This window comes from Sander vitreus, chromosome 20 (assembly GCF_031162955.1).
Source record: "Sander vitreus isolate 19-12246 chromosome 20, sanVit1, whole genome shotgun sequence".
Lineage (NCBI taxonomy): Eukaryota > Metazoa > Chordata > Actinopteri > Perciformes > Percidae > Sander > Sander vitreus.
In genome coordinates, this window is record NC_135874.1 from 26,624,664 (window position 1) to 26,640,401 (window position 15,738).

Below are 15,738 nucleotides of genomic sequence, written 5' to 3' on the forward strand. Positions count from 1 at the left end.
AACGGCGAGAGAAACAGATGATCACGGACCGACTGAATGTGTAGGTAGCCTAAAAATATACATTTACTGACCACTGCTCTGAATTGAAACTGCCATACCATTCAAGAAGTTCGGCTAATTATTTGCACAAATGAGCAGTTGTGCTCTTTGTCTTAAAAGTGAGCAGAAGACTAATGTTACGCAGGAAATGTACCATGAAGATCAATTACAACCACTAATCTACAATGCTGTGAAGCGTACATATCCCTCTCTCTCACTCTTGTCTCTCTCTCTCGTATGGGCTAAAATATAAATTACCTAAGGAATATATGTACTCCCACTACTCGCTTTTCAGGTTTTCTTGTGGAAATAATTAGCCTAACTCCTTGAATGGTTTCATTTATTATTTATTTAATTATTTATTTTTTGATATATCATTCAGTTGGTCCACTTCTGCCACGTTTTTTCTCACTTTATTTTTGTTTTTTACAGAGGCAGTTTCCTTCTTTATTTATTGTATGCGTTGCTTCCTAGTAGGCCTATATGGAAATATAAAAGAGACTCTGACAAAATTGGACTCTAACATCTAGAAACTATAAAGATAATTAAGTGATACATTTAATGCACACTTTAAAGGTACATGCCGACTATCCTTTATCACTGACTTCCTTTAAAACACATTTGCAACTGTATCAGCCTTTTCTAATTATCTCAACAACTGCCATAATATATTCATCAAACTTCTAACAACAATATGAACAGCAGTTTTCATACAGCAATATAACAGTAACAATGACTGTCACATGAATAATTATAAAAAAGAATGGTCACAACTTTATATAACAGTGCTTTACTGAACAGCAATATGCACCTGTTGTATTTTAATGCAGGCTGATAATAATAATAATAATATTAATAATAATAATAATGTAAAAGCACTGCTGAGTGAACAGAAAAGGCCCCATGATTAATAAATGATGGCTGTTAGCCTGGTCAGGAGCAGGCACAGAATAAATCTCCGTGGTAACTTAGGTGCCTCTGCTTTTGTGCAACCAAGTCAAGGCTAAATTCATCCAGGATAACTGGAATATCCCAGCTTAATCCCTTATCCTGGTTTTGTCCAATAGGCCCCAGGGGTATTTGTACTTCTGCAGTTGCCAGGGAGTGCGTGGAAAGATTGTATAGTAGCTCAACTAATTGGAAAACACTGAAATTATGATTTGATTCAAAGGTGTATATATATATATATATATATATATATATATATATATATATATATAAAAATCACAATATGGAGCTCATGTTTACCAGCAACGGGTTTGTATGATATGCGACGAAATTAGGCGACCGGCGGCTGGTCACGTGGGGTCAGCCCTATGTTCCCACATTTCTAAGATCTTTCTTAAAATTAGGCCCTATGTTCCCACAGGGTTAGGGTTAGGTTTGGGTTCAAATGCAACGCCCGGGAGGGGGCGCTGCGAGGGGCACAGTCACAAGGGGACCACTGGTGTGAATAAAACACTTAAAAGGGTTAGGGCCTAATTTTGAAAGAAATCTTAGAAATGTGGGAACATAGGCACGCTCCAGGTCACACGACGCTGGCACCAAACCGACTAGATAAGTTGAGGATAAAAGATCGTGGTTTGGGTAAAAACACTCCCGAGGAACGATAACACTTTCCTGGATGAACGTTTTAAGTTTTTCCCAGGAAGCAAACTCCACTACACGGCTCACAGCAGCAGCAGTCAATGTGCTGCATACAGCAAAAAATACGTGGACTACATACAAATACAGTGCTTAAACGAATGGTTCATGTGAGCAGCCTGACTAGTTTGAAAACACTGAAATTATGATTTGATTCAAAGATACACATATCACATAATAGAGCTTATGTCGTGTAATATTTTCATAAATATTCATGAGATGGACACAATAGCTAAATGAATCCCTTTTTTTTAAGTCCATTTTGTATTTATTTCAAATGTTGCAAGTTACAGATGAACATTGATGGATGAACTTTGATTTCCTTTCAGTGGAGCAGAGCTGTAATAGCTTTGTGGATTATAAGCTGTTGTGTGCTTGAGCTTCTCTTCATTATGCAACAGGACACGCTTTGGAATGCGTGACAGCCGAGACATTGGCAGGCCAGACTGCTCGCTGCTCATCTTCTGGCTGACCCCCTGTGCATATCAGTATATTTCCACAGCCCATTGGTATGCATTTGGCGCTCGGCACCGACTGGGTATAATCGTCGCCTCAGTTTTATAATGGCTTGTGCATATTTCTCCGCCCTCTGCACATTTCTGAGCCCTGCTCAGCAGCATTAGGACAGGGAATATAAGCAAACAAGTAAACAATGAATATTTTTCACACTCTTTAAACATTTAACATGAAAACATTTTACTTTAAGAAACCTTAAAAATATTTTAGTTTCTAAGATCCGATTTGTAGTTCTGACATGTAAATGAAACTGTTCCATCAAAAGTTATGAACGCCAATTTGTATGATATCCTACGAAATTATGCGACCGCCCGGCTGGTCACGTGACGCTGGCTACAGAGTTTCATCGTATCAGCAGCAGTTGGTAGGTGAGTTTAGCCGACAGTAGTTCAGTGCAGTTCAATTGTATTTATATAGCACGTTAAAGACAACCATAGTTTACCAAAGTGCAAGCTAAAAAACCAAAAAAATTTCAAAAATGGATAATATACACAAACAAATACACAATACAAAATAACCAACAGTAGAAAAAGGTCTAGGTATCAAAGCTCAGTTTGAATTGAAAGTAGAGCCCGACCGATATATCGGCCAATATTATCGGCCGATATTAGGCATTTTCCAAACTATCGGTATTTAGTTTGGATTTATAATGGCCGATAAATGAATATTTAAAAAATAAATAAAAACGGACGAAACCCCCTTCAACCATGTTCTGAGTGTTGGCGTTGCGTAGTCTGTCCACCAGAGGGCGCTCTACAACCTCCCTGTTGGCAACACTCGTGTTTAACCCTTTAAGTTTCATATCTTAATTTTGTATTTTTATACATTTTATTTATCAGAACTTTAATATATTTTGATGTTTCTCTGTTCTGTTGTGACAATAAAACAAACAAGTTTATTTTTAAACTGCATTATCATATTATTTTAGTGAGGACTCATAAATAACTACAAATAACTAATGTTAGGGAAATCTGTTTATGTTTTGTTACGCTTTTCTGGTTTTAAATATATCGGAATATCGGATTTTTAAATCACCAAATATTTGTATCGATATTGGCCTTAAAAATCCTTATCGGTCGGGCTCTAATTGAAAGCCAGCGAATAGAAGTGGGTCTTATATGAATAAGTAAACTATTCCAGAGATTTAGAGCAGCCACTGAAAAGGCTCGGCCCACTTTATGTTTTAACCTGGATCTGGGAACATTGAGGAGCGTCTGATAGCAAGACCTCAGCCAATGACAGGTGTGTGGATATGCAAAAGCTCTGATAAATAGGAAGGCGACAACCAGGGCTATATAATATATACTGTACCTAAAATAGAAGCATTTTAAACTAAGCAAAGCCCTGTAACGTAAACAGTCTATAGTGCGATAGAACGATAAATTCCGAGCAGCATTTGCTGGCTGTATTTAGCTGCTACAGAGCTCCGAGAGTTGTTTAGCCGCCTACGGTATAGAATATTTAGTTCTCGCCGCAAAGTTAACTCCGCTCTCCGACGTGAAAGAGCTGTGTTATCCATTGAATATTGAAGTGCATATTTAAGAGTCATGACCGAAAGAACAAGATCCAGGGTACAAGCGGCCGAAATGGGTTTCCTCAGGAGGGTAGCTGGTGTCTCCCTTAGAGATAGGGTGAGAAGCTCAGTTATCCGTGAGGAGCTCGGAGTAGAGCCACTGCTCCTTTGCGTCAAAAGGAGCCAGTTGAGGTGGTTCGGGCATCTGGTAAGGATGCCCCCTGGGCGCCTCCCTAGGGAGGTCTTCCAGGCACGTCCAGCTGGGAGGAGGCCTCGGGGGAGACCCAGGACTAGGTGGAGGGATTATATCTCTAACCTGGCCTGGGAACGCCTCAGGATCCCCCAGTCGGAGCTGGTTAATGTGGCCCGGGAAAGGGAAGTTTGGGGTCCCCTGCTGGAGCTGCTACCCCCGCGACCCGACCCCGGATAAGCAGATGAAGATGGATGGATGGATGCATATTTAAGAGTTTGGCATGTCTGGCTGAGTGGCACTATATCTGGGATTGCAAGGGGGATTTAATTCTTGCATGTTTTGTTTTGTTGTGCATGATCAAAAGACATCCACCCCTCTGCTTTTTTTTTATTCATTTTTTGGACATTTTCAGCCTTTATTTTTGACAGGACAGATTAGATGAAAGGGGAGAGAGGGGTAATGACATGCAGCAAAGGGCCACAGGTCGGAGTCAAACCTGGGCTCGCTGCGTCGACAAGTAAACCTCTATATATGGGCACCCGCTCTACCAACTGTGCTATCTGGGCACCCCACCCCTCTGCTTTTTTCACAAATTGCACCCTGGGTATAACATTGTAAAGTTAAGGAGCCAATTTGGCTGGTGATGAATGAAGCGAAGCATCTGTTTTTAATCAGCCGGCTACAGAAACGATCCGACAAGTCAGTGTTAACAGATTGGTTTGTTTTCCGGTAAGAAATTTGGGCGGTTTGGTTTGGTGTGTGTTTGGCTTGGAAATGAACGGAGCTGCACGAAACAAACCAGAGGAGCTGAAATAGATATTTTTCGAGAGATATTTTTCGAGAGTAAAGAAAATGTAAAATTTAAAACTGTATCTGCCAACCATCAACCCAAACACATTTTTTAATAAACATGGACGCTTTGACGTGATATAATCTGTTATATTTCCCCTGGAAATAAAATTGGCTAGTGGAAAATCTGATTGGCTGGTAACTTTAAAAATGTACTAGCCATGTTGGCTGGGGATTACAAAAGTTAATTTAAAGCCCTGGTCCAAACCCATTTAAAATCTTAAAAACAAGCAATACAATCTAAAAACAAAAAGGTTACTAGGAGCTGGCAAAAGGGCACTGCAAGCGACTGCGAGATGGCAGTTGAGTTTAGCCGACAAAACGACTAGTAAAGTCTAGGTAAAAGGCCATGGTTTGGAATAAAACAAACACGCGTTTCCTGGGCGAAAGTCTTTTGTTTTCTCCGGGAAGCGAACTCCGCTCCCCGGCTTGAAAGCGCTGTGTTTTATGACGCAAACATCCACCCAACCTCTTCCCTACGAGGCCCACAGCTGTTATGGTTGTGTATGTGTTTCAGTTTCCTGTTTTATTTTGTAGTCTGTTTTTCTCCCATGCCATGTCTTGTTTTACTTCCTGCCTTGTGTATTCCCGCCTTTGTGATTGTCTGACCCACCCTGATGTGTTTCACCTGTTCCTGAGTCCTCGTGTCACCTGTTCCTTGTTTCGCCTAATTACCTCTTGTATTTAGTCTCTGTGTTGTCTTTGTCTAGTGTCAGATCATTGTGTATGTATTGGATTGTGTGCGCGTGTGCGTGTGTGCGTGTGTGCGTGTGTGCGTGCGTGCGTGCGTGCGTGCGTGTGTGCGTGCGTGTGTGTGGTCTTGTGTGTGGTCTTGTTTAACTATATTCGTGGTGTTCAAAAACTGGGAATACAGTATACTTGTATTGTACAAAGCTGTATGAATACAGCTTTATGAATACAGCTTTGTGGGGCCAAAATGCTGGACCCCACAACTTTAAAGGGCTGTTTGAGGGTTAAGACTTGGTTTATGATTAGGGTTAGAATTAGGTTATGGTTAGGGTTAAGGGTTAAGGTTAGACATTTAGTTGTGATGGTTAAGGTTAGGGTAAGGGGCTAGGGAATGCATTATGTCAATGACGGGTCCCCACAAAGATAGTGAAACGCTGTGTGTGTGTGTGTGTGTGTGTGTGTGTGTGTGTGTGTGTGTGTGTGTGTGTGTGTGGTCTACCCCTTTGTCTCGGTGTTCCTGTTTCTTGCGATTCGTGTTTTTTGACTTCCACTACGTTTTGGACTCCTTTTGTTTGTATGGATTTTATTATATTAAATCCTCAAGCTCACCACTGCCTGCTGTCTCTGCATTTGGGTCCGACATTGTCCGAGTCCCTTAACAACAGCGCTCTTATACAGCAGCAGTCGCTGTGAAGCATACAGCAATAACCACGTGGAATACATACAAATTACAGTGCTTTACTTTTCGTAGCTATATGTACTGTATGGTTCATAAGAACAGCCTGAATTGTTCAACATCAGTTCTTATGAGGGGAAAGCATTCCTACAAATAAAGTGATATAAATAGTCCAGAGAGAGAGAAAACTCCTCTGCCGGAGCCCGGCTGCGCTGAAGTTCACGGCCTGTAATTATACGATTCTTCTCTGTAGAGGAATGGCCTGAATTCCTTTCCGAATTGTTGATCTTGAGAGTTGTCACCACAAAGTTAATTTCCCTGGGGAGCGCCATATAAATTGCATGCCACTGAACAGAGGTAATAGCTGTGGTCTTGGAGACGTGTTTGGCAGCAGCTTCCAAGAGGCACACACAGAGAGAGCCGCAGTTTTGTTTTTTTTCTTCTGTTTCTCACAGCAGCACAGTACTTCCTGCTCATTATTTTGCAATTGGGAACAAGTGTTTTGGCTACGTCTTTGCATATTGCCTTGTGGTCTCTCAGCAATTTGTTGTCATTATGTTCATATTTTTAAGAGGTGAGGTAAACTTTGTGGTAATCGAAGCTAATAAAACTGTCGGGAGTGCATCTGTTGACTGGAGAGCAGGGGGCTTTGTGACCCGCAGCGCTGCCACATGAGCTAATTGTTTGTCAAGTTTGTACAGGTAATTCACAGCAGCCGCCCCCACGTAATCCTTACAAAGCAAACAAATGCGACATCATGTGAGTTATTTATACAGTCCCAAATGACTGGTAAACACTGAGGCATATTCAGGCGACAAATGGAAAGTATTCAATAAGTAGGGAGGCACAAATCCAACTTGTCCCCCCTGAGACAGATTCTGTTACCTAAACTGTGGCTGCCACAAATGCTCCATCTCGCAATGTTAACGAAAGTGAAACATAGTTTGTGTTTCTATCCTGTGATTCAGATCGTCTCCGAAATGTTCTTCTCAATCTGAATCAGAAAAGGTTTTATTGCCACAACAAGTTACACTCGGAGTTCGCCTTGGTGAATGGTGCATGCGTAAACAAACGAACATTTTAAACATTAACATGAAATAAACAAATACAGAAACAAATTATATATATTTTCAACTTCTGGATATTCGGCAGCGTTGCCACAACGGACCGAATGGCTTCGCTCGCGTCTTTCTCCGCCGCCATTACGGAACTACAACTCAAACTAGCACACAACCTCAACGTCATTGTTCTCAGCCCCTCCCTCTATTCGCTGATTGGACCGGTAAAACCCAAGAATATACCGCAAACCCAGACGACGTACTGAAGGAAAATGAAAATTGAGTGGACGTACATAGGAGGGCGGAGCCATGCTACACCCTTCTGGCAGGTTCCATGAAAATGGGGCCTGTTGTTTTTCTGTAATCCTGTTGACAGACAAACAATGACAAACGAAGGGATTATTTAGCATTGATATACATTTTTAGATCTTTTGGTGGACTATGGAAGTTTTGAAAGTGTCATCATTACTGCTCTGACAAGGTGCAGTACGTGATTCTGCGCAAAGATCATTCATATTTGAACTCAACTCTTCAGAAGCTCCGCCCCCCCAGATTCACGGTCAGATAACTACTGACCAGCACTGCCCCCCCACTCCCATCAACTGTCTCTGCCTGTTGCTGATTGGCTGGAACAATGTTTTGTGGCTCGTGCACTTCTGTTTGTTTTCCATTTACACAGCCAGGGCTGTGTATTGACACTGGATTTGTTTTTTTTACGCTCACAAAAAGCTATGTGACCATGAGGAGATATTCATTGAGTTTGACAAAAAGTATATTGGATTAACATCACTTGCTATACCTTTAAGTGCACTCTGCAGTATAACACTTTCACACATATCACAATCCTGGCATGCTGTTCAGATTTATATGTCATTAGAGGATTTTATTTTAATATTGGAAGATTGGCCATAGACTTCCACCCTTTCTTTACTGATTATTCATTTGAAACACTTCACAGTTGTGACCGGCAGATGGACGACACTGTGACAAAAAAATTTCCAAAAAAAACACAACATTAAATGTTCTTTTCCTATCTTCAGAATGTAAAACAGTGATTAAAACTCTCAGCAGACTTCCTAAATGCGGTGCGTACGTGCCGGCTCGTGTTCCTTAATAATGCAAAATATCAAATTGGATTTTTTCGTGACTTTCACATAATTAAGAGAGTTGAAGAGGGTAAGGCCCATATGGTGCCATTCATAATTGATGGCCTTTTGATAGAAGTGCCCTTGTGTGACGCTGTAATGTGCAATGTGAAATGAATGAGTCACATGAGCTGTATTTGGGTTTATCCCCATCAATGTATTTGTATTTTTAGAAAGAGGTAGAAAGAGTACACATTTTTTATACTTCAGTAAAAGTACTATTACTTCGATTAACTTTAACTTAAAGGGGCGCTATGCCGTTTTGGAAATTTCTTCGCTGTTTTCTTGCAGGTTTCTCTATAGAGCTGCCCCTACAGCTTCGGAATACATATTTGGCAACGCTGTTGTAAAAACTCGGAATGATACCAAACTTCTAGTACAAATAGTTTCTGTACTTATAAAACGAGGCATTAGAAAGTTTGTAACTACACCAGAAGTATATTTAAATAACACTTGCCTGATGGATACTCGCTATCAGCGCTATTTACATACTACTACTACATACTTCTGGTGTAGTTACAAACTTCCTAATGCCTCGTTTTATAAGTACAGAAACTATTTGTACTACTGTAGAAGTTTGGTATCATTCCGGGCATCATTAGTGGGGTAATTTATGAGTTACAAACGTGGATCCATTAGCGCCTGCACTAAGCTAACCAGCTGATAACGCTAACTCGAACCAACGTTATAACAAGGGAAAAAAGCTTATGGGGGGTGTTTGGCTCAAGGTCAATGTGCAAAGCAGCCTAGGGTGAAATTACTCCGAACCATCACTTTAAGTACAAGTAAAATTAGATAAAGTAAAAGTAGAAAAAAGTGGCTCATTTAAAATGAACTCAGAGTATAAGTTACTTAGCCACTGCTGTCTGACTTGTCCATCTCCATCCTTCTTATGATTTTGGTGCCCACCATTCACAGCAGTCAAGAAAAGGGTTAACAGAAACGTAGTGTTGGCCAATCAGAGGAGGTTGTGCCAGACTCCTACCCTGGAAATCTAGAGTTCTTGCAAGAGCACCATTTGCATGCACTATATATGTGTCACATTCTCATTAGGGTCATTAGGTTTGATCCTAGAATCACCCCTGCATCGGATTATACATGTGTCGTAATTATGGATGCCGTTTTATGAGCGAAGTCTGTAACCTTTTGAATATGACCGGGAAGACGTGTCATTAATCCTGAAGGTTAACCAAAACATCTGCGTGACAGATTTCTGATTGTGTTCATATGGCTCTGTGATTGATTCCATGGCACACTGTGCCCTACTGAGACCAATGACTGCTTTATGCTTTGGCTGCACAATAATTCACTATCACGCTGCAGCACTGCATCCATCAAAGAGCTCACTCGTTTCCCCCTGGATGTAATAAGGCTTCTTTTCTGAAACTAACAGCTTTTGTGACTCACTTTCTTTTGTCCTGTGTCCTGTCAAGCTTGATTCTATATTTCTTATGTCCACAGACACTTACACATACATTAGAAAAGAACTACATACATCTGGGGGTGAATCCCAAGTCTCTTATGCACCGAGTATAAGCATGATACTGTATAGGGGCATATGCTTGCCATGGCCAAGAAGTCCCAGCGGCACCTCTACTTCCTCTGCAAACTGAAGAGAGCGAGAGCCCCCCCACCCATGCTGTGTTCCTTATATAGGGGCACCATTGAGAGGATCCTGTCCAGCTGCATCACTGTGTGGCACGGGAGCTGCACTGCCTCCAACTGTAAGACCCTACAGCCCATAGTGAAGGCTGCTGGGTGGATCATTGGTGTCCCACTCCCCTCACTCCTGGACATTTACCAAACCCGTCTCACCCGCAAAGCAACCAGCATTGTGGGTGACCTCAGCCACCCCTCACACAGCCTCTTGCCATCTGGGAGACGGTACCAGAGCATCCGAGCCTGTTCCACCAGACTGGGAAACAGCTTAATTCCCCAGGCTGTCAGGAAGCTCAACACCCTCCCCTCCCCTCTGCCCCCAAGAACTCAGGACTCTGAACCCCCCCCCCCCCTCAGAATCTGCATTGGCCACTTTATATAAAAGAAGACACTCGGGAATTCTTCCTTTACATTGCACATTTCAAATATCTTCATCTGAGGGCAGCCTTCCCGGAAGCCGTGCACCTGAAAGCCTGTACAGGGAACTCGCTTTGTTGTATCTAATGTTAGCACCGCTCTCTCTCTCTCTCTCTCTCTCCTTTCTCTAGCTGGCTCCACCGCCTTGTTTTATCTAACGTTAGTACCGCTCTCTCTCTCTCTGTTCTTTCGCTCTCGAAATGCTCGGCTGCTTTTTGGAGCCAACTTTTTTTTCTTTTTTTTTTTACTACAAAAGCGCCCTAGTCAACTTTTTCTTGTCAAATAACATGCCAAGTGTGAACATAGCATAGATAGATAGATAGATAGATAGATAGATAGATAGATAGATAGATACTTTATTGATCCCCAAGGGGAAAATTCAAGGTCCCAGTAGCTTAAAGACATCACACACAACATACACATACATCATAAACAGGATGATAAAATAACAAATCCACATGAATAATATGGACAATAAAAGTAAAGATACTAAATAAAAAATCCACATGAATGTACTAAGAGCTGTATAAGCATGAGGCGCTTGCAGTGACAGGGCAGGGACTGACCCTGTGATTCAAGTAAGTAAGGCAGCACTGTCTTATCATACAGATGTTACTCTGCCTGGGACAGGTTATGACCTACTGCTGTTATGTTGGACACTGACCTGAATGAGACCTGGGGTACCACTGTCTCAACTTACATAGCGTGAGTTCGCAAGCTGGAAATTCCACCATAACGGTTGACAAAACTGTATACAGTTTTGACAAAGAATACTCAATTTTTAGACCCTTTGCGGGATGCAGAAAAGAGCAAATGCTCTCACCACAAAAAGCAAAACCTCGCTAGCTTAACAGTGGTTATGATTTGGCTGTGTCACAGCCGACAATTTCTGCAGTAATGAATCAAACGTTGGTCACATGTAAAGCTCCTCAGATAAGACCTGAATTTATTAATTTCCCCACCACTCAGAGCGAGGTCATGGAAAGATTGCACTCATGCAAATCATTGGTTTCTAAAGCCATGTATTCATTTATTTAAATGCAACCAATGTTAGAGAGAGACTAGTACATTACTTGCATATTTTGAGGTGCTTTTACCTAATTGAGAATTTCCATTTAATGCAACTTAAAGGTCCCATATCATGCTTTTTTCAGCTTCATACATTTCTATGGATTTCTCCTAGAACATGTTTACATGCTTTAATGTTAAAAAAAACTGTTTTTTTATTCATACTGTCTGTCTGAATATACCTGCATTCGCCCTCTGTCTGAAACACTCTGTCTCTTTAAGCCCCTCTACTGAAAAAGTGAGTGTTTTGATACTTTCACAGTAGTTATATAGCCTCCATCTGCCTTATAATTAAAAACAGACATGTCACTTTTTACAATATGGTTGTTCTCCACTACATTTAAGGGGGAATGATTTACTGCACTACATTTATCTGACAGCCATAGTGAATGTGAGTGTTTGCACATTGTGGGACTGCTACTGCTTACTTTAAGTAAAGGATCTTCTTTCATATAATATAGCAAATGCAGGGCTATAATATTAGAGATATGCTGTATGTTTTACATACATATAGATGTCATTTCTTGGAGTATCTTCAAATGCTTCATATCCCTAAAATCTGTTCAACCTAAGCTAAAAGGTTGTGCAGGTTCCCCGTAAATCAAGGAGAGGGTTAACTTTTCCTGCTACAGATTTCTGACCGTGGTCAGAAAGCACAGGGGAGACACTTTGTTTTTCTCACTATGACTCTAGAGTCGCTACTCGCTCTGAAGATAATTGCCATCACTCTCCCTCGCTCTACCACACACTCCCCACACACAAACACACATGCCGGCCCTGCTATTCTCTCAAAGAGATTGACACACACACCAACACACAAGTATAAACTTCAGGCCACTTACGTAGTCTACGGAGAAAGCCCTGCTTGGAGCTTCCGCAGGACTATAAATCAAGCTTAAGGGCTAATAAGCTTAGTTAAAACTAAAATCTCCTGCAGCTTCTGCCAGATTAGGACAAATCTGCCACTCTGGCCAAATATGGGCCCTGTTAATTAATTGCAGCTTCCTATTTTATCCCAATCCAACATTACGCTAGCCCTTGCGCCCCTCTACAAAGTGTGCACAGGAACTCCCTGCCACTCCTTCTGCACGCCTCAGTAGAAACACAAAATGGCTGAGATTCATAGCTCGTCCTGTAACTTTTTTTCTCGTATTTTATCTGTTTTTAATTTTTTAATCTGTTTTCATGTAAAGCACTTTGAATTGCCCTGTTGCTGAAATGTGCTATACAAAATAAAGCTGCCTGCCTGCTGTCTGGACAGCATGGCATGTACACAAATCTTTTCAATTAAAGCTTTGTTACCGTACAGGCTGGCCTACTTCTTCGCTCTGAAACATGCTGCCCTTCAGTGCAGAGCCATCTAAAGGCCAGCTTGATAAGGACATTTTTTGAGAAAACCCTGAATCGCTGATGACGGCAGTTGCAAACCGTTTCTGCAGCATTTTTGGTTTGTTCTGCCCACATTTTCAGTAAGAAAAACAAACACCAGCACATCCCATCTAAAGCGATAGTGTCCCTGAAGGTCACACAGATATTTTTTTTATAAACTATTAAGATATTATTGTTGATAGAAGTCTTCCTCAGAGATTATGGGGGATTCCACAGGGGACCTTTTAGAGCCAGCTGATTGCTATCTCGGCCTCTAGGCACACAGAAGCTTCATCATGCCCGAGCTGGGATCACATAAAAGTTTCCCCTTCATTTTAACTTCTGTGCAAAGTTGGATGGATTGGTCAGAGACAGGTTGAACAATGTGGGATGTGCAGCTTTAGGAGCATTGACCGCACACTCCTACTGTGAGCTACACTATAAGCCGAGACTGTCGTAGACCGAAAAACGCTCCCAGAAGTTGTTTGTTTAGGCAGCAATTACGAGCTATATTTTCTTTTCTAGTGGTCGGCGCTCTCTACTGGCCATAGTAGTTATGACAGGAGTAGTCTCGCTTTGCCAGACCTTCCTCCACAGCGCTAAAGAGGAGGGTCTGGCTAGTCCACACGGCATTCCGGGATGGGAGAAAAACGTGCTCTGGTTTATTGGCATTTCTTTAAACCAATCACAATCGTCATGGCTAAGCACTGGGCAGAGCCACGGTGCCTCTGCAAAATAGCCTCTGGAAGGAACTTGTTTTGGTGGAACGTGTACGTTCAAAAGTTGTTTTAGTCGTGCAACAGAAAACTCAGATTGGACAGATAGTCTAGCTAGCTGTCTGGATTCACCCTGCAGAGATCTGAGGAGCAGTTAACCATAGTCCTCAGAAATCCACCAGAGGTTAGAACGCCAACACAAAGAAAGCGGAAGGTGAAAGTGAAATCCGGGGGAATTTCCGGCGGCAACGGAGCATTCCTGGAAGGGGAACATTGTCAATATTACATTACATGTCATTTAGCTGACACTTTTATCCAAAGCGACTTACAGTTGCTACATATGTCAGAGGCCGCACACCTCTGGAGCAACTAGGGGTTAAGTGTCTTGCTCAGGGACACATTGGTTGATGTATCACAGTGGGAATTGAAGCCAGATCTCGCACACCAAAGGCATGTGTCATATCCACTGCGCCATCACCACCCATATAGACTATGACGGGAGCAAAACAGGAAGTAAGGTGAGGAAATATAACAGCGCCAAATTTCAACATTAGGAGGTAGTTTGGGGCAGTGGATGGGTCCAACAAACACAAGACTTTCACCCAGTAGAGTGGGGTTTGAGTCCCGTTTGAAAATAGATGTAAACTAGGGGTGAAACACGTATAGTCGAATATTCGATGCTTCGATCAAAAGGAGCCTGACTCAACTGCCAATCTAACAGTTGAATCTACGTAGACGAGGATCATGCCATTTTGGCTATATGTGGGTGCTCAATGTCGGACTTACAGTGGGGCAAAAAAGTATTTAGTCAGCCACCAATTGTGCAAGTTCTCCCACTTAAAAAGATGAGACAGGCCTGTAATTTTCATCATAGGTACACTTCAACTATGAGAGACAAAATGAGAAAAAAAAATCCAGAAAATCCCATTGTAGGAGTTTTAATGAATTTATTTGCAAATTCCTCGGGAAAATAAGTATTTGGTCACCTACAAACAAGCAAGATTTCTGGCTCTCACAGACCTGTAATTTCTTCTTTAAGAGGCTCCTCTGTCCTCCACTCGTTACCTGTATTAATGGCACCTGTTTGAACTTGTTATCAATATAAAAGACACCTGTCCACAACCTCAAACAGTCACACTCCAGACTCCACTATGGCCAAGACGAAAGAGCTGTCAAAGGACACCAGAAACAAAATTGTAGACCTGCACCAGGCTGGGAAGACTGAATCTGCAATAGGTAAGCAGCTTGGTGTGAAGAAATCAACTGTGGGAAAAATTATAAGGAAATGGAAGACATACAAGACCACTAATAATCTCCCTCGATCCGGGGCTCCACGCAAGATCTCACCCCGTGGGGTCAAAATGATCACAAGAACGGTGAGTAAAAATCCCAGAACCACACAGGGGGACCTAGTGAATGACCTGCAGAGAGCTGGGACCAAAGTAACAAAGGCTACCATCAGTAACACACTACGCTGCCAGGGACTCAAATCCTGCAGTGCCAGATGTGTCCCCCTGCTTAAGCCAGTACATGTCCAGGCCCGTCTGGAGTTTGCTAGAGAGCATTTGGATGATCCAGAAGAGGATTGGGAGAATGTCATATGGTCAGATGAAACCAAAATAGAACTTTTTGGTAAAAACTCAACTCGTCGTGTTTGGAGGTGAAAGAATGCTGAGTTGCATCCAAAGAACACCATACCTACTGTGAAGCATGGGGGTGGAAACATCATGCTTTGGGGCAGTTTTGCTGCAAAGGGACCAGGACGACTGATCCATGTAAAGGAAAGAATGAATGGGGCCATGTATCGTGAGATTTTGAGTGAAAACCTCCTTCCATCAGCAAGGGCATTGAAGATGAAACGTGGCTGGGTCTTTCAGCATGACAATGATCCCAAACACACCGCCCGGGCAACGAAGGAGTGGCTTTGTAAGAAGCATTTCAAGGTCCTGGAGTGGCCTAGCCAGTCTCCAGATCTCAACCCCATAGAAAATCTTTGGAGGGAGTTGAAAGTCCGTGTTGCCCAGCGACAGCCCCAAAACATCACTGCTCTAGAGGAGATCTGCATGGAGGAATGGGCCAAAATACCAGCAACAGTGTGTGAAAACCTTGTGAAGACTTACAGAAAACGTTTGACCTCTGTCATTGCCAACAAAGGGTATATAACAAAGTATTGAGATGAACTTTTGT